The sequence below is a fragment of the Tamandua tetradactyla genome, chromosome 9 (assembly GCF_023851605.1).
Source record: "Tamandua tetradactyla isolate mTamTet1 chromosome 9, mTamTet1.pri, whole genome shotgun sequence".
Taxonomy (NCBI): Eukaryota; Metazoa; Chordata; class Mammalia; order Pilosa; family Myrmecophagidae; genus Tamandua; species Tamandua tetradactyla.
The window spans coordinates 11,727,153-11,749,490 of NC_135335.1; the positions used below are offsets into that span (position 1 = coordinate 11,727,153).

A 22,338-nucleotide genomic window follows, 5' to 3' on the forward strand; every position below is an offset into this window, starting at 1 on the left:
TAAACTGATGAAAAGAAAAATAGGACAGAATTTAAAAATTTAGATTCCATTAAGGAATAATGAGTTATGTTTATAAGTAAATTCAATGAGTACATGTAAGACTATTAAGTTATACTTTTTAATATACATACAAAAATTTTTAATTATTTATTTTACATTCCCAAACTAGATTGAAAATAATATTAAAATAAAGAAGATGTTTTACCCTCTCTAAATGTATATTCTCTCCAAAGGCTTCAAAATTTTTGAAGAATTTATACTTTGGATTTTGTGACTGAATTGAAATATTGGGATAATATATGCTTTTAAATTAGCGCCGTTTACTATTATGAAGTCACTGATTATTTAAAATAAATACTTAACTAAAATAAGATACATACAAATATTTCATGTAAGTCATATCAAGTCTTCAGATTTTGAAAACCACAAGTGTTTTCAAGTAAACTTGTTTCTATGATGATCTCAGATTAAAAGTTCTTTGCCATTATATTTGATCTTACCAACCAATCACTGATTAAAAAGACTGTGATTCTATATTGCTATTGTTAAAAAGTATTCTTCTATGTTCATCCATAAAATAATACCGGCAATTATCCTATTCTACTCAAAGTACATCTGCTTAACTATGTTCTTGTCTGCATAGGTCAGTCATAATAAGAGAATAATCAATTTATCACATGATACTATTTAGCATTTATGTAAACCCTGGGTTGCTTCTTTATGTGACTTTACTTTGATGATAAGAAATTTAAGCAGTGGTTAGATATAGTGGAAATAAAGCAGGAAGTCTGAGATTATAAGGTGAATTGTGAAAACCTGTTTAACATTGGCAATTAATCTTCATGCATTCAAAAAACAGAAATAAATTGCATAAAGAGATGATACAAAACTGTTTCCCATAACACCAGTTTCAAATTTTTATCCTTATGTAAATTACCTCACTGTTACCTCTAACTGACCTTAAAACAAATGTCATAATTTGAATTTGTAAATAAATAAATTTTACTTAAAAAAAAATTTAATCCTCCCTGAACATTCTGTAACTCCAGTGTAGTTCCAATACAAATCCTAATATCTGTTCTAAATAACTGGATGAATGATCCTATATTCATATAGTTTTAAGAAAAAGTCATATTTTGAAGAAGAACCCTACCAGATATTAAACATTTTATATTTCTAAGGCAATAATCATAGCATGCTAAGGGCTTAGGAATAGTCAAATGGACCAGTGGAACAGAATATGGAGCCTTAAACAAATCCACCCCTATTTAGAACCATGACATATGCCAGAGGTGATATTATAATCAATTTGGGAAGGATGAAGTGTACACAAAATGGTGCTAGAAAAAGATAAAATTAGATCATTACTTCCCACTAAATATATAAATGCATTCCAAGTGATTAAAAGCAGATAAATTTTAAATTAAAAAAGTATGTTTTCCATAATTTTTCTGGAAGCCTACAACGTCGCTAATAAAAATAAATTTTTAAAAATAAAAGGAAAAAGAAGTGTAATAAAATAAGTCTAAGAGAGATCAAATGGAGTCAAGAAGTTATTCTGAAGGCTGTTTTTATGCAAGCTTCACCTGGATATTGCTAACTGCCGTGGGATGCTAAATCCCAATCAAATTACTCCTGTTAACTCTTTTAATCTTGATTTAATACTGTAGGGCAGAAACTTTTGATTAAATTATTTCCAGGGAGATGTAGCATGCTCAATTGTAGATGTGACATTTTAATTAGATGAAATGTGACTCTACCCATTGAAGGTGGGTCTTGATTACTTTACTGGAATCCTTTAAAAGAGAAAACATTTTGGATAAAGTTCAGCATCAACAGAGCACATATAGACACTTGGAGAACAGATGCTTCAGGGAACAAGACCTAGAGCTTTGGAGATGCTTGGAGCCCAGCAGGTGTTGCAGTGTGCCTTCCCATGAGATGTTAAGCAAGTCAGAACTTGGAAAAAGCCAAAGGAGGCCAAGGATGAAAGCCAGCTCCAGAGAGGCAAAGTGAGGTACCCCCATAGGAACGGAGGCTGAAAGCAATGGAGCCCTAGAGCAAGGGACCAGCATGGCTTCCTAGCTGACAGAGGTGTCCCAGATGCATCAGCCTTTCTTGAATTAAGGTGTCTTTCCCTGGATGCCTTAGCTTGGACATTTTCATAGGCTTAGAACTGTAAACTTGTAACTTACTAAATTCCCTTTATAAAAGCCGTTCCATTTCTGGTATATTGCATTCTGGCAGCTTAACAAACTAAAACAGCTTACAATCTAGGAACCCTTTGAATGAACCTTATTGAACATTCTGTAGTCCATAATCATTGGCCAAACCTTCTTTATTTAAGGGTACAAAAGCAACCTTTATCAAAGCTCTTTCTATAATATTCTGAACCTCAATTCTCCAAAATCAGCTTCATCCTTCCTAGGAGTGCCCCCAATGGCACACTCTTCTAATGGTTCAGAAGATATGGATTTCTGTTCTCATACTGGCTTTTTTTTTTTTTCCCCAGAGATGAACTGCCTGTCTCCCCGCAGTGCTGGTCACTTGCAGTAGCCTTTCGCTGCCTGGAGAGGGCAGAGCTAGTCCGTGAGCAAAATGGTTGGGAACAGCTTCAATTGCCAGAGACTTTCCTATTAGAGGGATCAGTCTGATAGAATTATTTCTTCTAACAAAGTCTTTAGGAGAGGTGCACAGGTGGTTCAGCGGCAGAATGCTAGCCTTCCTTGCAGAGCATCCGGATTCGATTCCCAGAACATGCACCACCCCTCAAAAGAGAACAAGTCTTCAGGAGCTTACCTCATAACATAGGGCAGGTGGCCAATGAATTTTAGTGGCATTATCTGTTCTATGTGACAGGGGCAAAATAAATTATACAAAGATTTCTGACCTCAGGCAGTTTGAGATGGTGGCTGCAGGGAGGAGACAAAAAGGGGAAGGGAGACCTAGTATTGAAAGTGAAAAGGGAAACAGAGCCTTGATGGGCTCTGATGGTGGGGGCAGATAATATTTTACCCTACGAGCAATGAAGGGACACTGGGGATGGATTTTGAGCCCATAAGTAAGACTTAATCAAATTTTTTTCCTTTAGAAAAAAATGTGGCTGCGACATGGTAAAGGGATTAGAAAGGTCAGGTTTAGGAATTAGAAGGGGTACATGGCCTGAATAGAGTAGTGAGGAAAGGTACAGCAGCTAATCCTTTCAGTTCGGTCTGCAGGTCCCTAGGAGTAGGAAGGGCACTCAGTGCCAGGCCTTGGTGTTCCCAAATTGAATATGATTTCACGGAACATCAACATCAGTCAAGGCCATTTTGTGATCGTGATAGATCAAGACAAAAAACAACATCTTTCCAAAATGACATCTTAACACAGACAAAACATGAACGCTGTCGAAATCCCAAAAACTAACAAATATCTCCTTATCCTGGCTTAAAGAGTGACAGCTGCCTCTTTACCAATTACAGCTTTAGTCTCATTCTAGTCTTCCCTCTTTGTAAACAAGATTTATTAAAATACCAATAACAGAATCATCCTACTTCCTGACTATATCCCATCCAGAATAAAGCCTAGCTTCCTTCAATCCCTCCCCCAGTCAACTACCACAAGCCCAAATCCTATAATAAATTCTTTCTGACATCCTCTTACTGAGATATGGATTGTGTTTTTCACCACTGCAATAAGTAATACACCCAACTTGTCCCAGTCCAGGTGAGTTTCAGTGGTCTGGGGCCAGAGGGCATTCACAGTTGGTGGCAGTGGTGATACTGACCACATATATGGATTGGGGAATTGTGTGAAAGAGGGCACAGTAGAAAAGGAGCAGATTTGTGGGGAATTCAGTTTTAGATATATTGAATGGAAATATTTAGGGGTCATTGTGCTGGTCTGAAAGTATTATGTACCCCAGAAAAGCCACGCTTGAATTCTGACTCAATCTTGTGGAGGCAACCCTTTCTTTTAATCCTAATTCAATATTGTAGGGCAGAAAACTTTTGATTAGATTATTTCCACAGAGATGTGGGTCCACCATTGCAGGTGGGTCTTAGCTGGTTTACTGGAATAAAAGAGGAGACCGTTTGGAGAGAGCCAACAGAGAGCAGAGCAGACAGAAACTTCAGAACCCAGAACTGACACAGATGTGTGGACACTTGGAGAAGAGGGATACGGATTTTGGAGATGCTTAGAGCCCAGCAGACATTGCCAAGTGATGTTAAGCAAGCCAGAGCCTGGATAGAGCCAAGGGAAGCCCAGAAGTGAAAGCGAGTCCCAGAGAAGCAGAGTGAAGAACCTCTGACCACAGGAACAGAGGCTGAAGGCAACGAAGCCCAGGAGCAAGAGACCAACAGATGCCAGCCACGTGACTTCTCAGCTAACTGAAGTGTTCTGGACCCATCAGCCTGCCTTGATCTTTCCCTAGACACCTTGGTTTGGATATTTTCATAAGCTTAGAACTGTAAACTTGTAAGTTATTAAATTCCCCTTTTCAAAACTGTTGCAGTTCTAGTATATTGCATTCTGGCAGCTTTGCAAACCAATACAGTTATCTTAGTGAAGATGTCCATGAGAAGTTGGATACTAGAATATGCAGCTCCGGTGATCCTAGGTTGAGACAAAAATCTGGGAGCTGGTAGAATATAAGTGGTAAATGAAGCCCAGGTGATAGAGAAGTTTAAGTTGGCCTAAGGAGAGCACAGTAATAGTAAAAAAAAAAAAGTGAGCCTAGGCCAGAAGCCTGAGAACTAATTAAGAAATAGACAATAGAAATGGTCAAGAATAAGAGAAATTGGGCGGGCCACAGGGGCTCCGTGGCAGAGTTCTCACCTGCCATGCCAGAGACCTGGGTTCGATTCCCAGTGTCTGCCCATGCAAAAAAAAAAAAAGAATAAGAGAAATCTAGGAGAGCTGTGGCCCAGGACCCAAGGGTGGACAGTGTTTTAAGAAGGAGCAGGTCAACAGTGTTGAAAGCTATCATTGCAAGGTCGAGGCAGATGAAAGGTATCTTTTAGGATTGAGTAAATAAGAGGTAACTAGTGATTTTGGTGAAAGCAGTGGCAATGGAGGGGTGAGTACAGGAGCTACAATGCAGTGGGCTGAGAAGAGAATGTGAGGTGAGGAAGTGACAGAAGTCAGGGAAGAGCAGTTTTAGAGATTCCTACGTTGACCTTCCCACTATGAATGACAGCACTAGTTAGCCTAGTACTGGACTGCTTTGCATGACTACCTTGTATAAGCCCATAGCCAAATGCTCAACCCAGCCCTCCAATCGTGTTGCGTTTCCTGAAGGAGACAATGGGAACAAACTTAAATCTAATTTAGCAATGAAATATCCCCAGAGGGATGCACCATTCGTGAGAGTACTGCAATAGCAGACTGAGGCATGGATTGGATGGAGAAAGCTCCTGTTCCATTTTCCTACTCCAAAAATCAATTTAACATGTTCTCCTCACATAGAGGACATGTTGGGTATTCACCTGCTAAGAACAGATACTATGCTTGATTAGAATAGCTAGAAGGAAATATCTGAAACTGTTGAATGTATTCAGTAGCCTTGATTCTTGAAGACAACAACATAACTATATAGCTTTTATAGTGTGACAGTGTGATTGTGAAAACCTTGGGGCTGATGCTCCCCTTTTTCAGTGTATGTATAGACAAGTTAAAAATAAGGACAAATAAATAAATAATGGAGAGGGGATAAGGGGTGAAAAAAAGGTAGCTAGCAATACTATTGGTCAATGAGAAGGAGGGAGATATTTGGGGTTTTTCTTTTTCTTTTTATTTCTTTTCTGGAGTGATGCAAATGTTCTAAAAATGATAATGGTGAGGCATACACAACCATGTGATGATATTATGATTGTATACTTTGGATGGACATTATGGTACATGAAGATATCTCAATAAAAATATTTTTGAAAAAATGAGAAAAGAAAGAAAAAACTACACTTGATTTTAGCCAAAAGGCTGAGAAGTGAAACTATGTGTAGTAATTACAGGTCAAACCTTCCCCACTCAGGTCCACAAAAACAATGTCTAAAACTACTCTTATCATCTTCCACATCCTCATTTCCTGAGAGACCATGATAATCCTCCTCTAGGAGAGCTCCCCAAAGTCACACTCAAATCCAGGAAACTGTTTTCAAATTGGGGGCTTTTCTCCAGAGAGGTAACCAACCGTCTGGTGTCCCAGCTCCCAGCAAGCACTGGTCATTTGCATGTCCTCCTCTTACTCTTTAAGGGAGATGGTTCCTCTTACTGCCAGGTAGGGACAGACCTCTGTTAAGAGCAAGCTTATTTGATAATGTAGGGTATTCAATGACTTAGGGCTGGAAAAAAGATCATTCAGTAATAGCTGGTGGTAATGGTAGCACAACATATGAACACGGCACTGAACTATTTATTTGGGTGTGTTTAAAAGGGGACATTGTAGGTTGTATATATGCTACTAGAATAAAATGTTTTTAAAAATAGGACTATACAACACAAACAGTAAACTGTAAGCTAAATATTGGACTACAGTTAATAGTACAATTATAAAAACATTCTTTCATGAACTGTAATACATGTGGCACAATATGCAAGGTGTTTTTAATAGGATGGTATATGGAAACTGTATTTTATGTCTGATCTTTTGGTAAACATACAACCTCCCAAATAAAATAAAGATTATTCAAGACTTTATAGATTATGCATGATTGTTCTGTAAGCCACAATTACTCTAAAAAAATAAAAAACGTAAAAACTAAAAAAATTTAGAGATGAAGTAGAATATATTAAGCTCCACTTTGTGCCATCTGCCCAGCTAGAGATACAATGATTTTATAGACTAGATTATGCTCCCCTCTGTAGGAGATAGGATTAACATAAGACCTGCGGAACTACTTGGGAGTAGATGGCATTAGGGTGGCGGCAGCAGTAAGCTGCTTTATGTTATCTGATTTATGTAAGACAGTTTAGGAGGAAGAGAATGTTTGCTTACCCCAAATGGTTATTTTAAGTATGAAGGAAGAACACTGAAAGATAAGAACTTTATTCCCTCAGGAAATGCATGCGTGCCTATTGTCATCCTGTGGTATATAACCAGGATCTGGTTAAGAATAAAATTGTCTGAAGTCTGTCGGAAGTAAACTCAAGCTTCAGACCCCCTGAGCCCATCTGTGTCTTTCTTTCTTTCTCTCTTTATTTCTTTTTTTCTCATCATTCCTTAATATCCTTCGAGCGTCGTTCAAACAGGAAGCAACACCCCTCCTTTCTGTTTTCACTGACATTTCACCTGTTATTACAGAGTCCTCTATGCCTAAGCTACTGTGATAATCTATATAATGCCCTTGCTTCCATCTTATACCTCAATTTCTTATCACTTCCCTGATCAAAAGTTTTCTCTGGCTTCTTTCTCACTATCTATGGTTCAAACGACTTAGCTGTGCACTCCATACCCTCCTCATTTGGCCTTCCCAAATAAATCTTTTGTGTTATATTCTATTACTCCCCTTCAGCCCATCTTTCATGAATTATATCATATGCTTACTTTCCTTTCCACCTTGCACTCAAATTGTTTATTTTTTTTTAAGAAAACAAATAATACACTTAGAACCACCAAAAAAGGATACCTTAGTTAGCTTAACCATAGGTATATTTAAGTAAAGTATCCATATACTCATTGTAAAACCTGTGTTTGCACAGTAAGTTTCATAAATCAATTTAACATGAAGGCAATAAAGAAAAAAATCTAAAAATCTAGATAGCAAAGTTCTTAAATTCTAAATATTAAACACTAACTTAGAGAAGTGTTGATCAGCTGTCAAAACTGTGAATGTTCTCAAAATATCAAGTAGAAAATTCTTACAAATTATCTGCATTGCTATAGTAATGATCTATGTTATTAAACATTTTCCTGATTTCAGGAAAATATGAAGATAGAAATATTTTTACAATTCAAATAGTTTCTTCTTCTTTATTAATTTTTTAATTAAAAAATACAACACAAACATTCTTGACATATAATCATTCCATTCTACCTATATAATCAGTAATTCACAATATCATCACATAGTCACATATTCACTATCATGATCATTTCTTAGAACATTTGCATCAATTCAGAAAATGAAATAAGACAACAGAAAAAATTCATACACACCACACCCCTTACCCCTCCCTTTCATGGAACATTACCATTTCAATCTACTAAATTTATTTTAACATTTGTTCCCCCTATTATTTATTTTTATATTCTTTTTTATTAGTTTTTTAATTTTTTAAAAATATAACAAACACAAACATTCTTAATATATCATGTTCTACATATATAATCAGTAGTTCACAATATTATCACATAGCTGCATATTCATCATCATGACCATTTCTTAGAACATCAGATTGTTTCTTTAACTGTAATCCCTTCTCCCCCCACCTTCTGTTTATCTGCTCTTCAAGTCCCAGACTCCATAAGGCATTTCCCCAATTCCCATCCCCATATACCTTCCCTCGCTCTGTCTGCCTACTTCTACACCGTCTTGATTTTCCAGTTTTCCCTTTCATTTTCCATACCGGTTTTTTTTTTCTCCAACTTTGGCTATAAATTAGGCTATTTGTATGCACATCACAATTCTCCCCACTCATATCAAATCCTCATGATGGCACTCTTTTCTCTCCCCCACCCTTGTATCAGAACAAGCACTTAATATTGACTAAATGAATATATTCCAGTCCATAACAACTTTGCTCAAACTCTGCTCTTAGTACTTGGCTACAAGGTTACTTGTTTTGTTATCCTCGGATAAGCATTGGAATACATTGCTCCCAAGCAGGGAAAACTGGTTTTTAGGTTGGCAGAGGGGTGCGTGAAAAAATCTACATATGAAAAAAGTTTGTGGCCTTCCAGAGGCCCACTGTACATAAACAGATACACAGTACATCTGTGGTATTAAATTTTCATGGGTGCAAAGGGGAATTAGTTTAAAAATATATCTAAAGTGACACTGAAAGAGAGGGACAAAAATAAAGAGATTGAGAATTAATGCCCAGGGATTGTTCCATTTGTTTCCTGCGTATTTGCTTCCTCCCTAAGCACCATGAGAATACTTGAGATAACAGCAAGAAAGCAGAATGGTTAGATGTGTGGGCTTTGGAATCAGACTGCCTGGGTTTGCACCTCGGCTCTATTTCCAAGCTGGATAGTATCGAGCAAATAAGTTACTCCCTCTAGGTCTCAGGTTCCTCATGTAACATTTTCTTACTGCCTTCCTCCTAGGGCGGTTGTTTTAATGCATTAAATGAGGTCATTGAAAAAGAGCACACTTCCAGTGCTTAGTGTTTTAGAAAGCGTGCGGGCACACAGGGATGTTCACCACACACGACTGATGAACTAACGCTGGTTGGTTTCTGGCTAACCGGAACCACTCTGACACTCAGGCAGGAGTCGCAGGCAGCTCCGTGTCTGCTCTTTACACGTAGCGTCCCTCTATAAAATAGGGTATTTTATCTACCCCTTGGGATTTGGGAGGATTCAAGAGATAAATTAATACGGTGTGCTTAAAACGGAGCTCCTTTAACGCGTTAGCCCCACTCCAGACCAAGCCCCTCGCAAAACCAGACCGGCGAGCAGAACGTAGATGGCCAGTCAGGAAAAACCAGAACCTGTCAGACGACTTAAAGGGGAAGGTGCACTTCATGTCCTGACTCCCTTTCTCGGGATGGCCTCACAAGGGGCCTCCACCCGAGCCCAGGCCGGGGCCCAGTACCTGAGTCGCCCCCGGCGCTGGGACCCTGGTTACCAAGCCCAGAATGAACGCCGGGCGGCTGGTGGGGAGGCGAGACGACGCCGGTCGAGAACTCAGTAGGTTCAGAGTCCATGGAGGCGGACACTGTACGTTTGGGTGGAGTGAAGGGGTTCTCAGGGCAGGGTGTGTGGGGTAAGTGGCTGTGACCAAGAAGGAGAGTCTGTCCAGGAGCTGCGCGAGGCCGGGGGACTCAATGGGCCTGTCACACAGAGAGAAGGACAGCAGCTCGCACAGCACCAAGGCTGCGCGCGCCTGCGCAATTCACTAGCGCGCACGCGCGCCTTTTTCGCGCCCCAGGTTTAGAGGGCACGCACTCCACGCCCGCCTTCCTGGGCATTTTTTACCCACAACTCCCCGGGATCTCATGACGTCTCCTTCTGCGCGTGCGCCCTCCTAGTCCCGCCCCCAAATCCCGAGGGGCTTTGCGGGGCACTACTTAAGTGCCTCATTGGGCACTTTCGGTCTCATTTTTTTCATCTTGCTAGGTACGTTGTCCTGTGGCTGTTCTACCTTTTTCTGTTTGTTTTTAATGTGTCCGTGTGGTATCGTGTTGCACCTATTTGGTGGCCTGGTTGACGGGGTAGCGATGGTATCGGTCGTGGCCTTGAGCCTCAGAGCGGCGGCGGGACTTTTTATAAAGAACAAGATGGCGGTAGTGGGTTGTGCTGGCTGCCCTCCCTGTGATGAGGACTGTTTTCACAGACCTGTACTGAACTCAGTGAGGATAAGTAGTTCTGAGGAGACGGGCCCTGAACAGCCGATGTCCTGCTATGCAGTCGCTGGGGAAAAGAAGCGATCGCGAATTACCCAGTGCTCATCTTTTCTAATTTTTTCTTTTTTGGGGGGTCTGCAGGATTCAGGCACACGTCTGAGTTGAAAAGAACCCTCCGTTGGTTGAAGTAAGTGGTTGTAGCCATTCTTTGATCTTCCATTTTTTATATATTTAAGCGTTATTTATTGTGTGTGCTACAGGGATGATAGTAAAAACTGAACTCTCTCTTTCTGATGGACTAGTGGAGAAAACTTACAAAGTTCTGAGTAGCACTATCCTCAGCATATGTAATTTTGGGGGGGGGGGATTTTGTACCCCTGACGTGCTAGGGCACTTACACGAGTCAGTTGACATCCTCAGGGTGTAAAACTCAGTGAAGGGGGCTTTTCATTTTCAGATGTTCATCTCAAAAGAGCTTACTAGTAGGATGGAACAAGACCCAGCTTTCTGCAAAGAGCCAGTGATTCGAGGCCCTGGAAGAGCACGTGGTGCTTCACCTAGACAGTACCCTTTGATGGTTTACAAATTCAGCTTTACAGTGATGCCCCAGGTGGGTATATAATAGTTTATACCATAACTGGAAACGGGGCACACAATTTAAATGGAACTTGTGCGTTCAAATTGAACTGACCACTGTCCATGATGAACAAAAAAAATGACAAGCATATGTCTGAATTAACATGTGATGTCATCCTACTACTGAGAAGTGGGCCGGGGTACTGATGAGCTTTTGAATGCCTAGTCTTAGGTATAAATAACATTGCCCTTTTCTGTCTCCAGTGTACGGTCACCAGTCCTGAGGAGTTCAGCTTTCCCTGGGGCAAATGCAGGTAATTGTCCACATGGCTTTGGGACATGTCATCTCGCAGGGGTGCCCCAGAACCAGGAGAGCGAGTGGTCAGCTGAGTATGGTTGTGTCTTTGCTTTTTCCAGCTTGTTCCTCTTGGAATGACTTTTTTGGGTGGGTGGAGTGGAGGGAGAGCAACCCAGCAGTTGCCCCGTCTTTGTGAGGTTGTGCTCTTTTCACATATATTCTGTTACTGTCAGATGATTTGAAATGATAATGCTGATGCTCTATGAGGTATGACAGTTAATAGCATGTTAGAGTTCTGATGACAGTTGCTGTTAAAAAGAAATTTTGTTCTGTTCCTAAATTGTAAAATAACATTTTGTTCTTCTTTCCCAGGTTATCCTGATGATGCCATATTCATCTATCTTCTGTAAGTTCCTTCCGATACTATGATAAATGAGAACATAGAGGGTTGGGTCGATATATTACAGATACATTACCCTTCATAGCCTCTTTTTGTTTTTTGTTTTTTTGTTTGTTTTTGTTTTTGGTATGCTGTATGGTGGGGGTCACATTCCATTCTTTAACCTTGTGGCTATCCTATTTTTCCAGCACCATTGTTTAATTTTTTGGTGGCAGGTGGGGAGATTCCACGGGCTGGGGATAGAACCCAGGTCTCCTGCATGGTAGGCAGGAGTTAATACTACTGCGCTTACCCCTCATGACATTTTTTTGAGTCACAGAACCCTTGTTGAATCCAAAGTTTTTGGTTCCTCTAACAGATAGTGATATTTTCGTGACCTTTTATTTCCCCCTAGATACCCACTGATGGATGGGCTCAAGATCCAACTCCTAGAAGGAACTGAAAGTGGTAAGTAGTTGTAAACTTGCCTAGGCATCATTTGTGAAAGTCCAGTGCCAATGAGGAGCAAACATCCCGTCTTAACCCCTGTTTTAGCCCCAGAGCCAGTAATGGTGAACCCACTGGGGCTAACTGGGAGAGAGGATGAGAACTTGTTCCATAAGGAACTGTCTGAGGTGTACATGGGCAGTTGTATACTAAGTATTTGCTTTTTTTCCCATGTCCATTAACGCTATAGCTAGTATAGCTTATGTTTTAGCATATTTAACTAAATTATTTTTCTAATTCAGAAGCGGCTTGTTTCCGAATAACAAGGCTCCAGCATTAAGAGGTTAGTTGGTTTTTATCTTGGTATCATTTTTGCCAGCAAGTCGGCAGTTTCTATGATGAATCAAACTAGCTCACTATGACTTGCACGATGAAAACATATGAACACCTGAGAAACTGGAGAAGACTGGTGGGATGACATGTGTAAAGAACATTTTAACCACAGCTTTGTCCTTCATCCAGGTGCTGTTACCAGTAAGCTGCTTGTTGACTGAAAGGTGAGTAACTTCAGCATGTTTTTGTTGCGTGCAGCATATTCAGTGGAGAAAGAGGCCTCTGTATGATGACTTACATGGAATCTCGTTCGGCTGATGTTTGCTGTTGAGACTTGGAAATCTGATTTTCTAGGAACAAAGGTTTAAATGTAAACAACTTTCACCTAAAGTGGAAGTGTTTTTTTGACTGTTTTGTTTGTTTATTGCAGTGTCCAGCACCTTCCCTGGAGCCCAAGCAATGATTTAAGGTAAATAAATGCCTTTGCAGTGCTGGCTACTCTGCTTGCAGGGGGTGGAGGTGTGTCTGTGGTGCTTGGATCTGGGTAACTGGTCAAAGACTATTACTGGTTTACTTCAAAGTCTTAAGTCATTCTTGAGCAATAGTGGCTGCTCACCAGTGATGAGTTGGATACCGCCCCAGTCTGATAACAGTGACTGAAAGGTATTTCTGAGCTGTGAGCTTAAGTTATAAATTTACAAGGAAAGTATGTAGATAAGCTGGTGGTTCTATAAAAGATGTACATTGAAATGTATGTAGTTATACAGATGTGCCTTTCCAAGCAGTATTAACTCATGGAATGATTGAGACTTAATTCCCAATTTCATATTCTTGCAGGGAAACATGACGTGTATTTCTGCCCAATTCCAGTCCACAGTTAGAGGTAAGTCTAGATATAAAGTGGGTTAAGTAAAATTCTAGATCCCAGTGAAGAAACATTCACATGTCTTACCTTCTGTCCTAGTCCCAGAGCCTGTAAAGGTGAACCCACTGGGACTGGCTGGAGGAAAAGAGGAGAGTTTGTTCCAGAAGGAACTGTCTGAGGGATCTTGAAAATTTCTACACATGGGAAAGGGAGGACTAATCACTTGTACAAAAACCAATTGTAAACTTTTTCCAAGTCTGATGAGAGAACAAGTTGCATTTAAATGGTGTCTGTTTAAATATTGGTATTAAATATTTTTAATAGATAAACCACGATAAAAGTATTTGGAAGTGGGTCTTAACACTAGCCATATATAAACTCTTTATTAGTTCATATATGCAGCATAAAACAAGAGTTTTTATTTTGTTTCACAGGAATTCAGATCTTCAAAAGAAGTTTCAAGGGACTCCTTACCAACCTAGATGTTCAAATTAGAATGCAATTAAACCTTTCTACTGTCTCCAAATAAATGAAGTTGCCTTTTTTCCTTCATTGTTATGTGTTCTTGTGGGTGTAGCTGGGTTGAAATGACTAAACAATGGTTTTGCTGTTAGGTCCTCTGCCTGACAGGGTATTGATAGTTCTGTAATTTCTACCTATTTTTTATAGTTTGATGCATGAAATTTTTGTATGTGTTTTGTGGCCAGAACCAGTTTCTGTTTGGGATGGGGGAAAGGTTTTGATATTGGGTGTTAGAGGTGGCAGCACAACACTGTGAACATAATTAGTAGCCCTGTCTTAAGAGGAGAAATTTTAGGTTGTACATATTAACGTGCAATTGTACAGTACATAGTGAACCCTAAGGTGTGTAGTTCTACCACACCAATGCGAGGTGTGTTAATAACCAGTGGTCTTGTAAGATTGCTATTGGCAACCAGTGTTGAAAGGCCAGGAATGCTCCTGTCCTAGTTCGCTAGCTGCTGGAATGCAACACACCAGAGATGGATTGGCTTTTAATAAAAAGGGATTTATTTTGTTAGTTCTTCAGAAGAAAGACAGCTAACTTTCCATTGAGGTTCTTAAGTAGCACGGTGATCTCTGCTGGCCTTCTCTCCAGGCTTCTGGGTTCCAACATCTTTCCCTGGGGTGATTTCTTTCTGTATCTCCAAAGGCCTTGGCTGAGCTGCGATTGCTGTGATGAGATGTCGAGTTGTTTAGGCTGTGCTACATTGTGCTCTCATTTAAGCACCAGCCAGTTAAGTCAAATGTCATTCATTGCAGCAGGCACACCTCCTAGCCAACTGCAGATGTAATCAGTAATAAAGATTCACGTGCCATTGGCTCGTGTCCATGGCAGCAGAACTAGGTGCCTTCACCTGGCCAAGTTGACAACTGAATTTAACTACTACAGCTGCTGAGTATCCTACAATGTACAGGGCAGCCCTTGCTGTGACTTAAACCAGCCCAAAGTTTTAATTGTACATTGTGGAATAAAGACGTAAGACATGCTGTCAAAGAATAAGGAGCTGCTGCAGTAAGGAAGGATCGGCAGGGAGGGCATCTTGAGGTGGCATTTGAGCTGGGTCCTGAAAGAAGGTGGGGAGATCTGGAGACAGTAGTCTGAAAGAGGAAGTGGGGAGATTGAGAACATTTTGGTGGCAGAGCCAGTAGGATTGGCTGATGGAGAACTGTTGGGGGTAAAGGGAAGAGTATAGAGACAGGAGGCAATCCTGTGGGTTTATTTTGAGATATCTCCCAAACATCCAAGGAGCGTCAGGCAGGCAACATATTAGAGTTTGTGGGTGGGGTCCAAAACCAGGTTGTCTGGATTTGCTGTTGGCCACTGCTACTTACTGCGACTTTGGAGAATAACCTGACCTGCTCTGCCTTAGTGTATTCAAAAGAAAGTAGTACCTCATCTCAAGATTAATACATATAGATTCAGAGAAAGCAACACCATGAAGCAGAGAGTCTACCAGCCAGTGACCTTTGGAGATGAAGGAAGATGCCTCCCGGGGAGCTTCATGAAACCGGAAGCCAGGAGAGAAACTAGAAGATGGCGCTGTATTTGCCATGTGCCCTTCCAGCTGAGAGAGAAGCCCTGACTGTGCTCGCCATGTGCCTTCTCACTTGAGAGAGAAACCCTGAACTTCATCAGCCTTCTTGAAACAAGGTATCTTTCCCTGGATGCCTTAGATTGGACATTTCTATAAATTTGTTTTAATTGGGGCATTTTCTCAGCCTTAGAACTATAAACTAGCAACTCATTAAATTACCCCTTTTAAAAGCCAAAAAAAAAAAGATTAATACATATAAAGCACTTGGAATGGATCCTGGCATTAACAGGCTGGAGATAAAGAGACACCGAGGATGGGTAGGAGGAGAAGCTTAGAGTATATAGTAGAAAGTGAATTTCTAGGCCTTGTCGCTAACAAATTTGTGAAGAGAATGGTTTAGCAGCCAATAGGAGAGCTGTGCCTTTTCCCCAAACTTGATCACTTGGAATGCAGTGTGGCCACCAAAGAACAGCGACCTGTATTAGGATTCTCTAGAGAAATAGAACAGGAAATATTTGTAAATATAGAATTTGTGAAACTGTCTCATGTAACCGTGGGAACGTAGAGTCCAGACTCTAGGGCAGGCTGTGAAGCTGATGGAGGGAGGGTCTGGACGAACTCCACAGAAGAGGCTCACCAGCCGAAGCAGAAAGAGACTATCTCTTCTGAATCCTCCTTAAAAGGCTTCTAGTGATTCTAATCACTATGCTTAATCTATTAAGCATCACTCATTAAAGAAGACACTCCCCTTGGTTGATTACAAAAGGAATCAGCTGTGGATGTAGCCGATGTGATCATGATTTAATTCTATGAAATGTCCTCATTGCAACAGACAGGCCAGCACTTGTCCAACCAGACAAAACAGGTTCCACCACTTGACCAAGTTAACATGTGAACCTGGCCATGACGGGGCCTAAGGCAGCCATTTTGGTTTTTCACTGTTTCAGCGGCACCTCCTCCGTTCCTCCCCTGGTTGATACAGGATGCAGTTAGAAACCAGGCGGGCTAAGCCCTGAAGCTAGCGCTACAGGATCCACAGGGGCCTCCAGAACCTCCAGACCCTGTTCCTCCAAGTCCCAGTACCTCTTTGAGGTTTGAAGGTGCCTGTTAGATGTGTGAATGCCTTGGTTGTCAACAAGTAGTGAAAGGGTTTCCTGGGACTACACCCCTAAACCAAGTAAATTCATGCAAGGCAAATAGGCATTTATGGAAACTTTCATCAGTCTCTGAAGGCTTGAGGGATGTGGTAAAACTTAGAAACCCTTTCTAGTTGACCGGCTCCATATTGTATTGGCTTTCAAATTGAGTGTCCCCTTAAAAAAAATTCTTTTCCCAGAATAGAAATTCAATAGAAAGTCTAAAACTGAATCAATTTAGAAATCTGTAGGAAAGTACCATTTTAAAATAAAGAAGAAAAAAAAAGAGCTTAGGGTTAAAGGGGGAGTACAGTTCATTTCCCACACCATGCAGCAAAAGTGCAAAGCCAAATGGTGGTGGGGGTACACAGATACAGGGGACTACTATTACTAATTTATTTTTCTAAGTTAAAGTCCTTACTGCAGTATGGCATGGATATAACACAATCCTAAAGCCAGTACAGAAGTCATTGGAATTTGCGATATGCATCTTGTTTTACAAAAATACTTCACGTGCTCATGTGGATAACAAAAATGGCACTTCCTTGCTACTTTCCAAGAGTAACTACCCTCCAAAGGTAGCCTATCAGAGCTGGTAAGTGCATGGAGAGCACTGGAAGGCTAAGCACCTCCAGTGCACATTTAGATCTTCCCTTCTCTGTTACTCCTAGCCCTTGTCCCCTACCCATCTCCCAACTGCTAACTACCACAGGCTTGAGTTTGCAGGATATTTGACAGCCGATGGGGTCTATTTCCATGTAGGATCCAACCCAGTTAAGTCTCAAGTTGCTGGCCCGAGTGATTCTGCTTTTGAGAATTATTTTAGTGAGCCCTTAGCTGTATGAGCTGACAGTCATGTTGGTTACTGGAGGGTGACACTTGTCCCTTTTTTCTTCTGTCAAAAATGCCAGAGAGCCCCAGCATTTTGGGTTACCTCTAAAAGTAAAGGGCCTTAAAAGAAGGGAACAAAGCTGAGAAAGAGGGTAAGAAATGCTGACAAGAAATAGTAAATGTCCACAGCACCTTAAAAGGTGTGTGGGGGGGGAGGTGTCACGGTCAGGTTCATATGTCAACTTGGCCAGGTGGTGGTACCTGTTTGTCTGGTTGGGCAAGTGCTCCCCATCTTTTGCTGTGAGGGCATTCCATAGAGTTAAATCATGATCACATCAGCTACATCCATAGCTGATTCCATTTGTAATCAGCCAAGGGGGGTGTCTTCTTTAATGAGTGATGCTTAATCTAATCACTGGAAGCCTTTTAAAGAGGATTCAGAAGAGACACGTTCTCTTCCTGCTTTGGCCGATGAGCCTCTCCTGTGGAGTTTGTCCAGACCCTCCATCGGAATCATCAGCTTCACAGCCCACCCTACAAATTTTGGACTCTACCTTCCCATGTGTTCCTAGTTTGCCAGCTGCCAGAATGCAATATACGAGAAATGGAATGGCTTTTAAAAAGGGGAATTTAATGAGCTGCTAGTTTACAGTTTTAAGGCTGAGAAAATGTCCCAATTAAAACAAGTCTATAGAAATGTCCAAGCAAGGGTATCCAGGGAAAGATACTTTGGTTCAAGAAGGCTGATTAAGTTCAGGGTTTCTGTCTCATCCGAGAAGGTGCATGGTGAACACAGTCACGGTTTCTCCCTCAGCTGGAAGGGCACGTGGCGAGCACAGGGTCATCTGCTAGCTTTCTTTCCTGGCTTCCTGTTTCATGAAGTTCCCCGGGAGGCGTCTTCCTTCTTCATGTCCAAAGTGCTGGCTGATGGACTCTCTGCTTCATGGTGCTGCAGCATTCTCTGCTCTCTCTGAATCTCCTTCATTCTCCAAAATGTTTCCTCTTTTATAGGACTCCAGAAACTTATTAAGACCCACCCAAATGGGTGGAGACATGTCGTCACCTAATCCAGTTTAACAACCACTCTTGATCAGATCACATCTCCAGAGACATGATCTGATTACAGATTCAAACAGACAGTATTGAATAGGGATTACTCTGCCTTTACAAAATGGGATTTTGATTAAAACATGACTTTTCTAGGGGACATACATCCTTTCAAACCAGCACATCACGGTTATGTGAAACACTTTTATAAATTTTGTATTTATGAATATCTCCTGTTGATTCTGTGTCTCTACAGAATCCTAACTAATACAGGAGATTATTGCTGAAAATTGAGTTTGAGGCCTTCATTTCAAAGGTCACTCCACTCCCCTGCCCACTTCATCCTGAAAGGTGAGGGGTATAGTCCGGGAACTATTAACTTTTTCTTCATAAATCATCTCCTTCCTCCTTTTCTTCCTTCTGTCCTATTGTAAGTCGATAGAAAAATCATGCAGAAAATACAGAGTCCCCATGTTAATCCTTCACACAGAGTTTCCCCCAGTAGTAACATTTTGCATTAGTGCAAAAACCTAAAAAATTAGGTTATAAATGCACATCAATGAACCAATATTACATGGTTTACATTAGGGTTCATTGTTGCACAGTTCTATTCTGGTTACATACAACCTAAAATCTCCCATTTTAAAAACTTTCAAACATGCAAACCAGGTCTGTTAATTACTTTCACAATGTCGTGCTACCATCACTCTCATCCATTACCAAAAACTTTTCCATCACCCAAAACAGAAACTGTACAATGTAAGCATTAACTGCCCCATTCCCTACCCCCACCCCAGGCCCTGGTAACCTATTATGAATTTGTGTGTTCTGGATATTTCATACCAGTGAGATCATACAGTATTTGTCCTTTTGTGTCTGGTTTATTTCGTTCAACATGGTATCTTCAAGGTTCATCCATATTGTAGCATGTATCCGAAATTCACTGCTTTTTACAGCTAATAATCCATTGTATGGCTATACCACATTTTGTTTGTCATTAATCTGTTGATGGATGGATGCTTGGGTTGCTTCCACCTTTTGGCTATTATGAATAATGCTGCACTGAACATCAGTGTGCAAATACCTGTTCGAATTTCTGCTTTCAATTATTTGGGTATAGACTTAGAAGTGGAATTGCCAGGTCATATGATAATTCTATACTTAGCTTTCTGAGGAACCAATGAACTATTTTCCACTGGGGCTGTACCACTTACATTCCCACAAACAACACATGAGGGTTCCTATTTCTCTGCACCCTCACCAGAACTTATTATTTTTCATAAAAAAGCCATTCTCAATTAAAAAAAGATTCAAAAAATCAAAAAGAAAAATAAATAAAAGGACAACCAAAAAGCCATCCTCATGGGCGTGATATATTACAAGCCTTTTAACACTACTTAAAAATGCAAGATATATTAGTTTCATGGAAAAAAATTAAATAAAAATGTTTTTAAATATATTCACATGGACCCAGAGTGATTTGAACAGTGAATAAAAAAGCATTTGCAAAGTTCCCTTTGGGGAATGGTGAGAAAGAGGGAAAATTCAACTTCCCCAAGTTGAATTCTTGATATCCTCACAAGCAGTGGGGACAACCAAAGCAATAGGCTGAGCCCCCAATCTTGGGATTTGTTCATATGAAACTTAACCCCACAAAGGATAGGCTAAGCCTACTTAAAATTAGACCTACGAGTCACCCCAAAGAGAATCTCTTTTGTTGCTCAGATGTGGCCTCTCTCTCCAGCCAACACAACAAGCAAACTCACTGCCCTCCCCTTGCCTATGTGGGACATGACTCCCAGGGGTGTGGACCTTCCTGGCAATGTGGGACAGAGATCTTGGAATGAGCTGAAACTCAGCATCAAGGGATTGAGAAAACCTTCTCGACCAAAAGGGGGAAGAGAGAAATGAGACAAAATAAAGTGTCCATGGCTGAGAGATTCCAAACAGAGTCGAGAGGTTATCCTGGAGGTTATTCTTACACATTAAATAGATATCACCCGGTTAGTCAGGATGTAGTAGAGAGGCTGGAGGGAACTGCCTGAAAATGCAGAGCTGTGTTTCAGTAGCCATGTTTCTTGAAGATGATTGTATAATGATAAAGTTTTCACAATGTGACTGTGTGATTGTGAAAACCTTGTGTCTGATGCTCCTTTTATCTACCTTATTGACAGACGAGTACAACATATGGAATAAAAATAAATAATGGGGGAACAAATGTTAAAATAAATTTAAATTGAAATGCTAATGATCAATAAGAGGGAGGGGTAAGGGGTATGGTATGCATGAATTTTTCTCCGTTGTCTTTTTATTTCTTTTTCTGAATTAATGCAAACGTTCTAAGAAATGATGATGATGATGAATATGCAACTAGGTGATGATATTGTGAATTACTGATTATATATGTAGAACGGAATGATCATAAGAATGTATACATTTGTTTGTTACTTTTTTTAAAAAATTAAAAAATTAATAAAAAAAGGAATTTAAAAAAATGTATTCCCATGGAAAGAAGAGTCTTTCCTTTGCCTTGCCTAGCCTATCATCAAAGTACGTGAGTCTCTGTACTCTTCCATTTCTTTGTATCTCCGCGACTACAGCCACCCTGTCCCCAAGCCTGTCTCCTTCGTGGAGTGCTGCAAGAGTCTTCTTCCAGTTTCCCTCATGAGACTATGAAGCCGTGAAGGAAGGCAAGGTTCCCGTCCGGTTTTATCATTGTACCGTGTCTGCTCAGTAAGCATAACCAAATGAATAAATGGGCTCTCAGGGAGCAAATGTATTTACAAGCTCTTGCAGTCTTTCTCAATCGGCCTTCCATAGGTATGGCATGAACAGGGATAACAACGGCCTGAGAGTGGAGTGATCTTCATTTCCTTTTGCTGCAGAGGAGAAGCAGGAGTACCACCAGCTGCTGAAGTCAGACAGATTTGTGCTCTGGACAGGGAGGTACCCCTGCCCACGTCCACACTTGGCTGCAGCCTGGCCAAAGAAGGATGGAAGCTGCTCAGCTAGTGTGCTATGGCCTGCCCCCGATTGAGTCTTGCAGAACGTGTAAACAACTGGGATGGAAAGAAACTGAATTTCACTTTTGCTTCCTGCATTCGTTTTCTATGGTTGCTGTAGCGAATTACCACTAACAGTGGCTTAAGACAAAATAAATGTATTATCTCCTGCATTCGTTTTCTATGGTTGCTGTAGCGAATTACCACTAACAGTGGCTTAAGACAAAATAAATGTATTATCTTACGGTTCTAGAGCTCAGAAGTCTAAAATGGGCTAAAATCAAAGTGTGGGCAGGGCAGTGCTCCCTTTGGAGGTCCTAGGGGAGGAAAGGTTTCCATGCTTTTTCAGCTTCTAGAGGTTGCTAGTTTCTCAGCTGACGGCCCCCTTCCTTCCACCTTTAAAGCCAGAACAGTCCATTGAGTCTGTTCCCTAAAATCCTAGACTATCAGCCATTCTGCTGTTTGGAATCATATGAGTGAGGACGAACTGCCCCACTGTTGCCTGGAGAATCTCAGCCACACGGATCACTTCGCAACAGAGACGCGGTACTTCGGTTAAGAGGCTTCCAACAGAACATTCCTCATTTCCATTAACAGGGTTTCCAAGGTCACTTAGACCTCAACTCCCTTCTCAGCCAGGGCCCCTTTCGTTCTGGCGGCCTTGGCTTTGTGCCTATAGAAGAACCAGCTTGCTTAAAACTTCCCTGCACCCTCCTCCCCCATCCTGAAACAGGACTGCTTCTGCCTGGGGCCGCTGGCTCTGTGCCGCGCCGAGCAATCCGTGGCAGGGGGCGGGGCTGCCAGGCGGGGGCGGGGCTGCCAGGCGCGGAGTAGGCGCGGAGTAGGCGCGGAGTAGGCGCGGAGTAGGCGCGGAGT

The 22,338-nt window shown here is 41.1% G+C and overlaps 1 long non-coding RNA gene and 9 other non-coding genes across 14 annotated transcripts; 9 read left to right on the forward strand and 1 right to left on the reverse strand.

Annotated features, from left to right (window-relative positions):
* Nucleotides 1-5,332: 5,332 nt before the first annotated feature.
* Nucleotides 5,333-5,518, reverse strand: LOC143647536 (U2 spliceosomal RNA). The gene has a single exon (XR_013158150.1). It is a non-coding gene; the product is annotated as a U2 spliceosomal RNA (small nuclear RNA).
* A 4,646-nt stretch (nucleotides 5,519-10,164) lies between these two features.
* On the forward strand, nucleotides 10,165-13,936 carry LOC143646695 (uncharacterized). 5 transcript variants are annotated; one of them, XR_013157588.1, is made up of 10 exons: nucleotides 10,165-10,264; nucleotides 10,633-10,678; nucleotides 10,949-11,101; nucleotides 11,332-11,381; nucleotides 11,738-11,771; nucleotides 12,160-12,212; nucleotides 12,494-12,534; nucleotides 12,714-12,993; nucleotides 13,362-13,407; nucleotides 13,824-13,936. It is a non-coding gene; the product is annotated as an uncharacterized LOC143646695 (long non-coding RNA). The 5 variants fall into 5 exon arrangements; XR_013157586.1 differs by having other exon boundaries at nucleotides 12,494-12,993; XR_013157589.1 differs by having other exon boundaries at nucleotides 10,246-10,264; nucleotides 12,160-12,748; nucleotides 12,955-12,993.
* LOC143647500 (small nucleolar RNA SNORD26) lies at nucleotides 10,746-10,822 on the forward strand. The gene has a single exon (XR_013158121.1). It is a non-coding gene; the product is annotated as a small nucleolar RNA SNORD26 (small nucleolar RNA).
* On the forward strand, nucleotides 11,186-11,258 carry LOC143647499 (small nucleolar RNA SNORD27). The gene has a single exon (XR_013158120.1). It is a non-coding gene; the product is annotated as a small nucleolar RNA SNORD27 (small nucleolar RNA).
* Nucleotides 11,594-11,669, forward strand: LOC143647498 (small nucleolar RNA SNORD28). Its single transcript, XR_013158119.1, has one exon. It is a non-coding gene; the product is annotated as a small nucleolar RNA SNORD28 (small nucleolar RNA).
* Nucleotides 12,258-12,383, forward strand: LOC143647505 (small nucleolar RNA SNORD22). The gene has a single exon (XR_013158126.1). It is a non-coding gene; the product is annotated as a small nucleolar RNA SNORD22 (small nucleolar RNA).
* Nucleotides 12,582-12,648, forward strand: LOC143647497 (small nucleolar RNA SNORD29). Its single transcript, XR_013158118.1, has one exon. It is a non-coding gene; the product is annotated as a small nucleolar RNA SNORD29 (small nucleolar RNA).
* On the forward strand, nucleotides 12,807-12,875 carry LOC143647501 (small nucleolar RNA SNORD30). The gene has a single exon (XR_013158122.1). It is a non-coding gene; the product is annotated as a small nucleolar RNA SNORD30 (small nucleolar RNA).
* On the forward strand, nucleotides 13,136-13,203 carry LOC143647502 (small nucleolar RNA SNORD31). The gene has a single exon (XR_013158123.1). It is a non-coding gene; the product is annotated as a small nucleolar RNA SNORD31 (small nucleolar RNA).
* On the forward strand, nucleotides 13,447-13,572 carry LOC143647504 (small nucleolar RNA SNORD22). The gene has a single exon (XR_013158125.1). It is a non-coding gene; the product is annotated as a small nucleolar RNA SNORD22 (small nucleolar RNA).
* Nucleotides 13,937-22,338: the final 8,402 nt, after the last annotated feature.